A 15019-nucleotide genomic window follows, 5' to 3' on the forward strand; every position below is an offset into this window, starting at 1 on the left:
GCCAAAAATTCCTATAAATACAGAAACCCCCGAAAAGAAACCTAGATCGGGAGTTCCGCCGCTGCAAGCCTCTATAGCCACCAAAAACCAATCCAGACCCTGTTCCGGCACCCTGCCAGAGGGGGGAATCATCACCGGTGGCCATGTTCATCATCCATGCGCTCTCCATGACGAGGAGGGAGTAGTTCACCCTAGGGGTTGAGGGTATGTACCAGTAGCTGAGTGCTTGATCTCTCTCTCTCTCTCTCTTGTGTTCTTGATATAGCACGATCTTGATGTACCGCGAGCTTTGCTATTATAGTTGGATCTTATGATGCTTCTCCCCCTCTATCCTCTTGTGATGAATTGAGTTTTCCCTTTGAAGTTATCTTTTTGGATTGAGTCTTTCAGGATTTGAGAACACTTGATGTATGTCTTGCGTGGGATACCCGTGGTAACAATGGGGTATTTTATTGATTCACTTCATGTATTTTTTTGTGATCAACTTGCAGGTTCCGTGATCTTGGGAATCTATGCATAGGGGTTGGCACACATTTTTGTCTTGACTCTCCGGTAGAAACTTTGGGGCACTCTTTGAAGTTATTTGTGTTGGTTTGAATAGATGAATCTGAGATTGTGTGATGCATATCGTATAATCATACCCGTGGATACTTGAGGAGACATTGGAGTATCTAGGTGACATTAGGTTTTTGGTTGATGTGTGTCTTAAGGTGTTATTTTACTACGAACTCTAGGGCTGTTTGTGACACTTATAGGAATAGCCCAATGGATTGATCGGAAAGAATAACTTTGAGGTGGTTTTGTACCCTACAATAATCTGTTCGTTTGTTCTCTGCTATTAGTGACTTTGGAGTGACTCTTTGTTGCACGTCGAGGGACTGTTATATGATCTATTTATGTTATCATTGTTGAGAGAACTTGCACTAGTGAAAGTATGAACCCTAGGCCTTGTTTCGAAGCATTGCAATACCATTTTCGCTCACTTTTATTACTTGTTACCTTGATGTTTTTATAATTTCAGATTACAAAAACCTATGTCTACCATCCATATTGCACTTGTATCACCATCTCTTTGCCGAACTAGTGCACCTATACAAATTACCATTGTATTGGGTGTGTTTGGGACACAAGAGACTCTTTGTTATTTGGTTGCAGGGTTGTTTGAGAGAGACCATCTTCATCCTACTCCTCCCACAGATTGATAAACCTTAGGTCATCCACTTGAGGGAAATTTTCTATCGTCCTACAAACCTCTGCACTTGGAGGCCCAACAACGTCTATAAGAAGAAGGTTGCGTATCAAGCTCTTTTCTGGCGCCGTTGATGGGGAGGTTAGTGCTTGAAGGTATATCTTTAGATCTTGCAATCGAATCTTTTAGTTTCTTGTTTTATCACCAGTTTAGTGTATAAAACAAAACTACAAAAAATGGAATTGAGGGTGCCTCCTATGCTTCATCTTTTTAATATCTTTAGTGAAAATGATGGAAAGGAAAATTGTGCCAACGTGTTAGAAGAAGAATACATTAAAATGTTTGGCACTAAATATTTGTATGATGAGCTTGATTGCAATGTTGTTAGTATGAACTCCTTGAATATCCATGATGCTAATGATATGCAAAGGCCCAAGCTTGGGGATGCTATGTTTAATGAAGATGATATTTTTAGCCTCCCAAGTTTTGATATGCAAATTTATTATGATGATAGCATGCCTTCTACCTATGATGATCATATTGATGAAGTGGGTTTGGAAGAGTGTAAAATTTAGGAAGTAATGATCCCACTATTTTGGAGGGTGTTGAATCTTATTGTGATAATTATAAAACTGGATTTGGAGAGGTCATGACTTTATTTAGTAATGATTCCACTATCTTGGAAGAGGTTTCAATTGATTTTGATGCGAACAAAGTTGCTACTTATGATGATTATTGTGATGACATTTATGCTATAAAGAGTAATGATATCCATGAAATTTGTCATCATGATTTTAATGCTCAAATTGATTATGTGAATAAAGTATCACATGATAGTTATTTCGTTGAGTTTGCTCCCACTACTATTCATGAGAATAAATTTGCTTATGTGGAGAGTAGTAAAATTTCTATGATTGTGCGTCATGAAAATAATGCTTTATGTCATGATTATATTGTTGAATTCATTCATGATGATACTGAAAATTATTATGAGGGAGGAATATATGCTTGTAGGAGTTGCAATAACATCAAGTTTCCTCTCGATGTGCTTAAAATCTTGAAGCTATGCTTGTTTTGCTTTCCTATGCTAGTTGATTCTTGTTCCCATAAGTTGTTTTCTCACAAAATCCCTAGGCATAGTAAGTGGGTTAGACTTAAATGTGTTAGTCATATGCTTCATGATTCTCCCGTTATGTTTCAATTCGTATATTTTGTGTGAGCATCATTGTCATCATCATGCCTAGCTAGAAAGGCATTAAAGAAAAGTGCTTGTTGGGAGTCAACCCAACATTTATACCTACTGTTTTGGTGTGTTCACATGATTATTATACTGTAGTAATCATGTTTTATAGCTTTTGTTTCAATAAAGTGCCAAGTAAAGCCTTTAGGATAGCTGATAGTTGTGTTGATCCTGCTGACAATCAAAAAATTCTTCGCTTAGTAAATTAGTTTTGATAATTCACATAAACATGTGTTTGATCTGATGCTTTTTGCTCTGGATTGGTACACAATTTATCAGGTTTCCTAATATGGTAGGATTTTTAGAGTTATAGAAGTATTCTAGAGTTACAGATTACTACAAACTGTTCTGTTTTTGACAGATTCTGTTTTCTATGTGTTGTTTGCTTATTTTGATGAATCTATGAGTAGTATCGGAGGTATGAACCATAGAGAAGTTGGAATGCAGTAGATATTACACCAATATGAATTTAGAATGAGTTCACAATAGTACCAAAAGTGGTGATTTATTTTCTTATACTAACGGAGCTTACGAGTTTCGTGTTGAGTTTTGTGTTATGAAGTTTTTAAGTTTTGGGTAAAGATTCGATGGACTATGGAATAAGGAGTGGCAAGAGCCTAAGATTGGGGTTGCCCAAGGCACCCCAAGATAATATTAAGGGACAACCAAGAGCTTAAGCTTGGGGATGCCCCGGAAGGCATCCCCTCTTTCGTCTTCGTTCATCGGTAACTTTACTTGGAGCTATATTTTTATTCACCACATGATATGTGATTTGCTTGGAGCGTCATTTTGTTTTATTTTGGTTTTACTTTCTATTTGAAAAATATCACAAGATCTGAAATTCTTAAATGTTAGAGAATCTTCACATAGTTACATAATTATTCGACTACTCATTGATCTTCACTTATATCTTTCGGAGTAGTTTGTCATTTGCTCTAGTGCATCACTTATATCTTTTTAGAGCACGACGGTGGTTTTATTTTGAAGAAATTGATGAACTCTCATGCTTCACTTATATTCTTTTGAGAGTCTTTAGAACAACATGGTAATTTGATTTGGTTATGAATTTATTCCTAATAGGATGGGCATCCAAGAGGGATATAATAAAAACTTTCATATGAAAGTGCGTTGAATACTATGAGAAGTTTGGTTCCTTATGATTGTTTTGAGATATGAAGATGGTAATATTAGATTCATGCTAGTGAGTAGTTGTGAATTTGAGAGATACTTGTGTTAAAGTTTGTGATTCCCCTAGCATGCATGTATGGTGAACCGTTATGTGATGAAGTCGGAGCATGATTTATTTTTTGATTGTCTTCCTTATGAGTGGCGGTCAAGTACGAGCGATAGTCTTTTCCTACCAATCTTTCCCTCTAGGAGCATGCGCATAGTACTTCGTTTCAATAACTAATAGATTTTTGCAATAAGTATGTGAGTTCTTTATGACTAATGTTGAGTCCATGGATTATACGCACTCTCACCCTTCCACCATTGCTAGCTTCTCTAGTACCGCACAACTTTCGCCGGTACCATCAACCCACCATACACCTTCCTCAAAACAGCCACCATACCTACCTGTTATGGCATTTCCATTGCCATTCTGAGATATATTGCCATGCAACTTTTCACCATTCCGTTTATAATGACACGCTTCATCATTGTCATATTGCTTTGCATGATCATGTAGTTGAGATCGTATTTGTGGCAAAGCCACCTTTCATAAGTTTTCATACATGTCACTCTTGATTCATTGCACATCCCGGTACACGACCTGAGGCATTCATATAGAGTCATATTTTGTTCTAAGTATCGAGTTGTAATTCTTGGGTTGTAAGTAAATAAAAGCGTGATGATCTTCATTATTAGAGCATCGTCCCAGTGAGGAAAGGATGATGGAGACTATGATCCCCCCACAAGTCGGGATGAGACTCCAGACGAAAATAAAAAATAAAATAAAAAAGAGGCCAAAAAAAGAGAAGGCCCAAAAAAATGAGAGAAAAAGAGAGAAGGGGCAATGCTACTATCCTTTTACCACTCTTGTGCTTCAAAGTAGCACCATGATCTTCATGATAGAGAGTCTCCTATGTTGTCACTTTCATATACTAGTGGGAATTTTTCATTATAGAACCTGGCTTGTATATTCCAATGATGGGCTTCCTCAAATTTCCCTAGGTCTTCGTGACCAAGCAAGTTGGATGCACACCCACTTAGTTTCTTTTTGAGCTTTCATACACTTATAGCTCTAGTGCATCCGTTGCATGGCAATCCCTACTCACTCACATTGATATCTATTGATGGGCATCTCCATAGCCCGTTGACATGCCTAGTTGATGTGAGACTATCTTCCTCCTTTTTGTCTTCTCCACAACCACCATTCTATTCCACCTATAGTGCTATGTCCATGTCTCACGCTCATGTATCACGTGAAGATTGAAAAAGTTTGAGAACATCAAAATTATGAAACAATTGCTTGGCTTGTCATCGGGGTTGTGCGTGATTTAAATATTTTGTGTGATGAAGATAGAGCATAGCCAGACTTATATGATTTTGTAGGGATAACTTTCTTTGGCCATGTTATTTTGAGAAGACATGATTGCTTTGTTAGTATGCTTGAAGTATTATTGTTTTCATGCCAATATTAAAATTTTCTTTCGAATCTTATGGATCTGAATATTCTTGCCACAGTAAAGAAGATTACATTGATAAATATGTTAGGTACCATTCCACATCAAAAGTTCTATTTTTAACATTCACCTACTCGAGGACGAGCAGGATTAAGCTTGGGGATGCTTGATACGTCTCCAACATATCTATAATTTTTTATTGTTCCATGCTATTATATTATCCATCTTGGATGTTTTATATGAATTTATATGCTATTTTATATGATTTTTGGGACTAGCCTATTAACCTAGAGCCCAGTGCTAGTTTCTGTTTTTTCCTTGTTTTTGAGTTTTACAAAAAAGGAATACCATACGGATTCCAATTGACCTGCCAATTTTTGTGGATTTTTTTATGGACCAAAAGAAGCCCCCGAAGTAAAAGAGTAGGGCCAGAAGAGTCCCGAGCCATCCACGAGGGTGGAGGGTGCGCCCTACCCCCCTGGGGGCGCCCCCTGCCTCATGGATGACTCGGAGACCCCCCTGAAGTGAGACCGATGCCAAAAATTCCTATAAATACAGAAACCCCTGAAAAGAAACCTAGATCAGGAGTTCCGTCGCCGCAAGCCTCTATAGCCACCAAAAACCAATCTAGACCCCGTTCCGGCACCTTTTCGGTGGGGGAATCATCACCGATCGCCATGTTCATCATCCCGGCGCTCTCCATAACGAGGAGGGAGTAGGTCACCCTCGGGGCTGAGGGTATGTACCAGTAGCTATGTGTTTGATCTCTCTCTCTCATGTTCTTTATATGGCACGATCTTGATGTACCGCGAGCTTCGCTATTATAGTTGGATCTTATGATGCTTCTCCCCCTCTATCCTCTTATGATGAATTGAGTTTTCCCTTTGAAGTTATCTTTTCGGATTGAGTCTTTAGGGATTTGAGAACACTTGATGTATGTCTTGCGTGGGATACCCGTGGTGACAATGGGGTATTCTATTGATTCACTTGATGTATGTTTTGGTGATCAACTTGCGGGTTCCATGATCTTGGGAATCTATGCATGGGGGTTGGCACACGTTTTCGTCTTCACTCTCTGGTAGAAACTTTGGGGCACTCTGTAAGTTCTTTGTGTTGGTTTGAATAGATGAATCTGAGATTGTGTGATGCATATCGTATAATCATAGCCACGGATACTTGAGGTGACATTGGAGTATCTAGGTGACATTAGGATTTTGGTTGATGTGTGTCTTAAGGTGTTATTTAATACGAACTCTACGGCTGTTTGTGACACTTATAGGAATAGCCCAATGGATTGATCGGAAAGAATAACTTTGAGGTGGTTTTGTACCCTACAATAATCTCTTCGTTTGTTCTCCGCTATTAGTGACTTTGGAGTGACTCTTTGTTGCATGTTGAGGGATTTTTATATGATTTATTTATTTTATCATGAGAGAAGTTGCACTAGTGAAAGTATGAACCCTAGGCCTTGTTTCGAAGCATTGCAATACCGTTTTCGCTCACTTTTATTACTTGTTACCTTGCTGTTTTTATAATTTCAGATTGCAAAAACCTATATCTACCATCCATATTGCACTTGTATAACCATCTCTTCGTGGAACTAGTGCACCTATACAAATTTCCATTGTATTGGGTGTGTTGGGGACACAAGAGACTCTTTGTTATTTGGTTGCAGGGTTGATTGAGAGAGACCATCTTCATCCTACGCCTCCCACGGATTGATAAACCTTAGGTCCACTTGAGGGAATTTGCCATCGTCCTACAAACCTCTGCACTTGGAGGCCCAACAATGTCTAAAAGAAGAAGGTTGCATAGTAGACATCAGGGATGGATAGTTGATGCCACATTGTTTCTTCTATGCACCGTGTGTGATGCATTCAACAACGCAAATGGTAAAATTGTTACTATCATCTGCAATGACAATGCTATCAAAATGATTTAATGGGGAAATTGTGTGTGATGTACGTACGAACAAAAATGTTTTCCTTGGATTAACTATGTGGGATGTACATACGAACGGAAACGTACTTCTTGGATTGACTGTGTGAGATGTACATATGAAAGGAAACGTATTCCTTGGATTGACTGTGTGGAATGTACATACGTACGGAAATGTTTGTCTGACTGGCTGTGCGGGATGTACTTATGACCGGAAACGATTGGGACCTGTATAATTGTATTTTTAACACAACTCTAGTATAACCATATTTGATCACTCGCCTGTCGCACACGAGCTCATTTTGCCTAGCGTGTGTGCCCGGAAGTGCTATCCCCGATGGTTTTTGGGTCATGTGGGAAGGACCCCCCTATCGCACACACTCACTTGGCGATGGTTCAAAATGTCCTCGCGGAAAGAGGTTAAAAACCGTGTGTATAGCACCTCACTATACAAGTGATAGGCCTTCTCAAAATCTACTCTAAATAAAATAGCACTGTGTTTTTTGGTTTATAGTGATAGGCCTTTAATAAATGCAGTTTGTGTTGGAGAAATGATGGGCTTACTGACTTTGCCTAGCCTATTCATTAGCACCTTGGTGATAATTTTAAAACTCACATTAAGTAGACAAATTGGTCTGTATTTTTGCATTTGTTTAGCACCTTTAACTTTTTGAATAAGGTAATGATCCCATAATTGAGTCTAGTTATGTGTAAAGTGCCTGAATGGATTTCATTGTGGCACCCCGGGTCAGAGAAACTGGAAGGCCCCGTATTCCATCCCAAAGATCGAGGTGAAGTTTTCTGGAATATGACACCGCTTAGAATAGAACAAACCAACTTTCTATTACAACATGAATACGAGTACAAGGTCTCCTATATTACAATGAATAACACTGGCACGACGATGCTACACTAACCATGGTTGCTCGATGCAAGCAGCATAACAACTCGAGGCAGCAGAACCTCTACTAGCAGCGGAACAACGAACGGCGATGATGGGCTCCAATCTGCAGGGACTCTGGCCGGAAGGTTTATCCTAGCTCGCGAACACAGGAACCTCACCAAACAAGCAAGAAATCCAGGCATGACCTGCAAACTGGCATGACATGCCAGGTCAATACATTGAATGTACTTGCAAGCTCACAATAACCAAAAGCAGTCAAGACAAGCAACAACATGGCATTAGTAGGTTAAATATACATGAGCATGATATTATCAGGATAACATGGCATGCACAAACTGAACATGATACGGCTATAACAACATTAGCATGAGCATATGAACATGATGATACTACATGCAACAGGTAAACCATATCAGGCACCAACTTACTCTTATTCGGCGGTTACCTAGTAACCATCTCATACATCAACTTACCAACACCGGTATCCACGATACCTCCGTGATCCTCTCTCGATCACAACCAAACTCTTACTCATCATCGAACCGGGGTTATTTTTAATCAAGTTATTATTATAGTTGGCTCATAGTGTGACCGACTACGAACTGGGCCCATATCCGCGGGCGCGACTATCGGTAGATTTAAACACACACTCTATAGAGGTTAGCACACTGTACCCACACCACGGAATCCATGGCCTCGAACTCCCATTCGGATGGACCAACGGTATTCCGACAGGACCGACCCATTGCCATGACACTCTCCCGACCACTCTGACCAACTCCCCTTTGGGCTAAGCCATGGGTGGCCCCGATGTCAACCCGTGACATCCAACGCCACCGTCGTGGTCAAACATAAACGATCCCAAACGAGGACCCGGTACCAAAACAACAACAACGGGCACACAAGGTTTATATCCGCCTGCCAGATCAGGGTAGCGCGCGCCCATAACCTTCCCTCTTTGGAGGCACCGACGAGAGGCATGACAATAGACCGCATTAGGGCCTTCCCATAAAAGGCAAATGTGGTTGCACTGGTCAGCTCGATTTGGTGGCACCATGACTCAGCCAATAGTTGTTCAAGTTCATTATTATCCGGTTAAACTTGAATGCAATTAGCTGAGCCATATTAAAATTAACATGATGCAACTTGAATGCATGATGCATGATATCAACATAAGCATGGAGGTGCAACATAATCATCAAGCATAACCACAGTGGAGCATTTAACCAAATGAGCATGGCATACCGACGAGCATAAGCATAACATTATCCATGAGCATAACATGACTACTAGCATCATAAATCAATACCATGCAAGAACATAACGAGAATACTACCAAGTAAGCATGTAACCAGCTAGAGGCAAATGAACTGCATAGCAACTGTACTTGATAACTAATGGTAAGCATGCATCATAATGAACATCACTACTTCCAGCATGTACTACTACTACCAAGCATGACATGAGAAAATAATACTAGCAAGTAGTACAAGATAACAAGAAGCATCAGAACATATATAGCGGGAAGGTGAACAGGGAACCACGAGCATAACCGAAACAACGACAATAGTAGCAAACACCAGATGGATAACGGGCAAACTTTTATTAACTGTTCAAGTAGAAACCATGGCTACTCCATGGCCATCATGCAAGTGGCTGTTGTGGCTTGCCTGGAGGTGACGGGGACTCTGGGGACAAGTGCGGTGAAGCCGCGGAGCCATTTGCCGGATGTTCGTCTCTCTCGAAGGGGGCTGATTAGAAGCAAGGGCAAAAGAATCATTTTCAGTGTGGGACCACCAATTGAAAATGGTACCAACAGAAAGGCCTCGACGAGACGACAAAGTGGGCATTGCTTTCACCTCGATCGGAGTTACGATTGCGGAGTTATGAGGTGTAGAAGATCAGGGACCTATCGGTGAAAACTTTTCAGAAAACAGGCCCCTTGAGGAAAAACTGAAAGCGCCTTCAAGCCGAATACATTTTACATGGGGTCGGGGGTAAGGGCCCATTGGCAGGAGGGGGGCCAGGGCGTCATTGTCTTCATCCTGCTCGTGCCCCGATCGGGACAGAGTAGGGGAAGCACGGGAGGGGCGCAGCAAGGGGCCCGGCCGGCTCCAGCCATCCTTGACCAGGGCGAGGCCACCGGACGGCGCGACTCGTCCGGCCACCTCCATTCACGGCAGAGGGAGGCGCTGGGGAGGCCTGGAGCTGCGGCGGCGGTTGGCGATAGAGAGGAGCAAGGGGTTCGGCAGCGGTGGCGACATGGAGCCCGGCGGTGGGGAGGCGAGGGCGAGGGGTTGGGACGGACCTCCAGGAGGTGGGGGAGACGGGGGCGTGGATGGGGGAGACTGGAGGGGCTCGGTTCGGCGGTGTAACAACCAAATGCAGCAAGCAAGGGCAACAACCAGACCCTATACTACCGTTTCCTAACGTTCCAGCGGACTAGGATGCTCTACGGCCAGACCTGCTCTGATACCAAGCCCTATGGCACCCCGGCTCAAAGAAACTGGAACGCCCTGTATTCTAGCCCAGAGATCAAGGTGAAGTCTTCTATAATACGACACTACTTAGCATAGAACAAACCAGCTTTCTATTACAACACGAATACGAGTACAAGGTCTCCGATATTACAATGAATAACACCGGCACGACGACGCTACACCAACCAAAGTTTCTCTATGCAAGCAGCATAACAACTCGAGGCAACGGAACAATGAACGACGATGATGGACTCCAATCCATAGGGACTCTGGCTGGAATGTTTATCCTAGCTCACGAACACAAGAACCTCACCAAACAAGCAAGCAATCCAGGCACGACCTGCAAACTGGCATGACACCCCAGGTCAGTACATTGAATGTACTTGCAAGCTCACAATAACCAAAAGCAGTCAAGACAAGCAACAACATGGCATTAGCAGGTTAAATCAATCATGAGCATGATACTATCAGGATAACATGGCATGCACAAACTGAACATGATACGGCTATGGGGCCGGCGGCGGTGGCGACAGGGAGCCCCGACGATGGAGAGGCGAGGGCGGGGGGTTGGGACAGACCTCCAGGAGGTGGGGAAGACGAGGGCGTGGGCAGGGGAGACTGGAGGGCTCGGTTCGGCGGTGACGGCTAGAGACAGGGGCAAACGCGACGGCCAGACAAGGGGAAAGCACGGTCATGAGCGCTCCAATGACAAACATGAGGGATGGGAAGGACCGCCGGGAGGAGGGGGACTCGGTGGAGGTGGCTAGAGGTGGAAAGGAGGCCCGAGGTGGCCGGAAACTGTGAAGGCTGGCGATGGCCGAGGCGAATTCCGGCGAAGAAACAACAGGATTCGGCACTTACGGCAAGCAAATGAGGCAAGGGATGAGTGAGTGAAGTGCGGAGGACCTCGGGGCAGTTTAAATAGGTGCGGGAGAAGACTCTACAGCATCACGGGCAAGCTCAAGCCGAGCTCTAATGGAGGACAGGAGCCGGACTCGTCATGGACACAGCTCTAGCGGCGCATTCATGGAGAACCAGGAGGGGGCCCGGGCACGGGATGAAGCAGACGAGCACGGGGGAGCTCTTGGACAAGGTTGGATGTCGAGACGATGAGGGAGGGGATGAGAACAGTGGCCAGAACGAGCCAGAGCTCGCAATTAGTCATGACGCAAGCGTGATCACCACAGGCACGGGTACAAGCGACGCGTTCTGGCTAGGCCGACGATGTCTGGCGTGTAGTCCCTCCAAGGTAGGTTACAACTGAGGTAGTGAATCGATCAAGGGCACTGTGGTTCGATGGTAATGATCCTCTGAAGTTTGTTGTTGCAAACTTAATCAGGTCACCGTGATCCACAGGGAGATGCTAAGGGCCAAATAAGATGTCTAGGGTGTTTAGAGTAGGAAGGACTATGATCCTGTGAAATCAGAGGGGAAATGGACCAAGATTTAACATTGTTGCTTAACAACTACATGATCTGGTCTAGAAAAGAGATTTGGATGATGCTCTCACATGGGTGCATGAAATGAGCTAAAAATGGGCATGGCCCAATGATTTGAAGATATGAAGATGATCAAAAAGTTTCATGCCATTTGGACACTCCAAAATATTACTTGCTTCATGAAGCATCTCCTTGGACAGAAATTTGGAAAAATTGCATAGGGCAAATGGTCTGATGAATTGAGCTAAAATCTTGTGCAGATAGGTTATATGGGTAGGAGAAGGCTCAGGAAAATTTGCAGCCATAATGGAGCAAGATAAAATATACTTGCTTCACTAGCTGAAAATTTGGACAGAAACAAAGAGTTGATCCTGGGCTCACATAGATCAATGGAAGGAGATGAAACTTGGAGGAGGGTTATGATATGAGCACATGAAGGATTGTGCAAAATTTCAACTCATTTGGATAACCCTAGCTAGTACTTCCTTCACAAAGGCTTCCCTCAGTCAGGAACTTTGAAAAATCGGTGAGGAAGATTCACTAGGCAAGTGAAGTTGAAATTTGGCACATGGCAATGATATGGATGGGAAAAGGTGTCCAAAAAGTTTGGAGTCAAATGAGCGAAGATAAATAGCACTTGCTTCACATAGTGCCATTTTCGGAAGAATATGAAAAGAATTATCGAAGGATTATTTTTTAACATGGAAATGAAAAGTTTTTCCATATTTGAGGATGAGATGACCCAAACAATTTATGAGAATTATTTGGGAATTTTTAGAATTCCAGAAGGATAGGTTGCTTCACAACCTAGGGAAAATAGGGTAATTCCTTTAACAGAAAAGGAATATTCCCTAGAAAAAGAATATCGGGATTTAGGCTAGGATGAAAATGACACGATCTTGGGATGGTTTAGAGGATGACAAGCCACTATAAAGCCTAGGAAGACACGATCTTCCCAAGTTTCAGAACCACATAGCCACAGAAAAGCAATTCAAATCAATAAATCTAAGAAAATCACCAGAAAAAGAAAAGGGCAAAATCCAGGGTATTACAAACCTCCCCCCTTAAAGAAACCTCTTCCTCAAAATTTGGTTGCTTAGGGAACACATAAATGTCCTGACTCGAAGAAACCGTTTCCAAGTCGGGTTTCTCCTATTTCCTTATATTATGTTCCCACCAAATTGCATCTGACTGACTGCCTTGGTCCGGGGTTGTTTGTTTCACCGAATCTGACATACTGACAGGACTTACCTCATATTTTTATATTCATATTGGCTCACAACTTCTTTCATATCTCCTAGTTTAGCTAAGGTCCTATAGATTATCATTACTGACATTCGTGTCCTTCTCGATATCGATCCTTGTTGGAGATGTTATTCTCGTATCGAGTACCAAGAATATTCCACAGGGTGGGGAACACATCTTCCCATGGAACAAAGAATCTCTTCTATCCCGGCATCGGGTTCCTCGAATATATGCATGCCTTCTCGGTTCAAAACAGTGATGTGAATCATACCTGCTCTTCTAATGGATTCTGATACTTTGCACGAGTTTTTAACTTATCTTGACTGTCTTCACAGTCTTGAGTATCCAATTTGTACCAAAGATTTGAATGCACCATCTCCAGGTGATAACATTTGCAGACTTGACTGGCAGTGACCTTGGCAAAGAATCCCGCTCACGCCAGGCTATCCTTTAATCTATTCCCATATGTGAGGGCACATGCTTTGTGATCTAATACCCTGATTCTTCATTTTGCCGGTATTCTCAGGTGGATAGTGGGTCGTGTGATGCTTTAGCATGGTTACTAAGGTCAATATGTTGACATGTCCTTGGGTCGGACTTGACAGACTCGGGTATTCAATGCTGACAGTTCTGAGCATACTATGGACTGAGCTAGTTGCTTTGCTATGAGGTCCTTACGACAATGGGGTAGACCTCTTAGGCGTATCTTCACTTGGGATTGATGTGGAATAAGACTGCCTTGGGCATACATACCGCATTGTTCTCATAATAGTCAGCATACCTGTATTGTCAGTCTTGCTCTTTCATTATTATTTCCTTCATCTGGATCTTTTAACTGAAAGATGAGGCCTTATATATCCTTGATTATTTTTGCGGCCCTGAGTGTTGTCATGCGCAATATCTTGCAACCATACTTTGGTCTTGTTTATGTCTTGAGTCTTAGGATATCTATCTGGTTCACGCATGCTTATACAGATCTCATTACGGTTGTTGACTATGCGAGACAGTGACAAGATTAATAACACCACCTTGTCGGATGTGCGTGGCTAATTTTGATATGTACTGTCGAGATGATGTCTCAACGTTGTCTTTCTTCAAGACTGGTCTATTCTTGCATTCCCCACTGGTTTTCTGTCTCTTGAATAACCGGTGAGGTTGTCGGATGCGTACCATGAATTCTTCCTTGTGCAAAAGACATACATGAACTTGAGATCATACTCACTGTATGAAGAAAATCCTGATTCTCGAGGTATGCCTCGGTTCTGACTGGTTCTTATTTCTGACCCAACTGTTGCATATCTGACACTAGGAAACACTGTCATATGCTGACAACATTATTTTTTAATATCTTGTACCAGTGTCGTACTAAAGAAGATTGGGCAGCTTGCGGTGGAAGCCATCGGGATATCGTGCTGAGGAAGATTGGATGGCTTGTGCTCGAAGCTTTCGGTGGATAGCTTGCTGAGGAAAAATAGGTTCCATACCTCATAAGCTTCCCCCCTTAAAGACTTGCTAGGGAAGACTTGGTACCTTGTGCCAGAAGCTTTTGCAGCACCTTATCGAAGAAGACTGAATATCTTGCACAGGAATCCATTCATACCTTACCGATGCAGACAGGGGAATCTTGCCTTTTGTATGCTTCACTGATAAATTGTGGAGAAGGACTGGACTGAGTTTCTTTGCAAACGGAATAACATTTATACATTCCGGTCATTTCGGCTGCTAATTACTTGTATGACAAGAATTGTTCGACTATCCTTGTTGAATTCATTTCATATTTGGACTGACTTCGGGGTGTCGCATGCTTCAAATATGATTCATGACAGAAGCAATCATTGTGTACGGACCATACCTTTGACTTGAAATGCACTGTTGGACTTGGATCAAATTTTGTTCTCCTACTGGTTTAATCATTGCTAAAATAAAGGTGTATCTCTGATGGGTACTTGTTACTGAAAGT

The sequence above is a fragment of the Triticum dicoccoides genome, chromosome 7B (genome assembly GCF_002162155.2).
Source record: "Triticum dicoccoides isolate Atlit2015 ecotype Zavitan chromosome 7B, WEW_v2.0, whole genome shotgun sequence".
Classification (NCBI taxonomy): Eukaryota; Viridiplantae; Streptophyta; class Magnoliopsida; order Poales; family Poaceae; genus Triticum; species Triticum dicoccoides.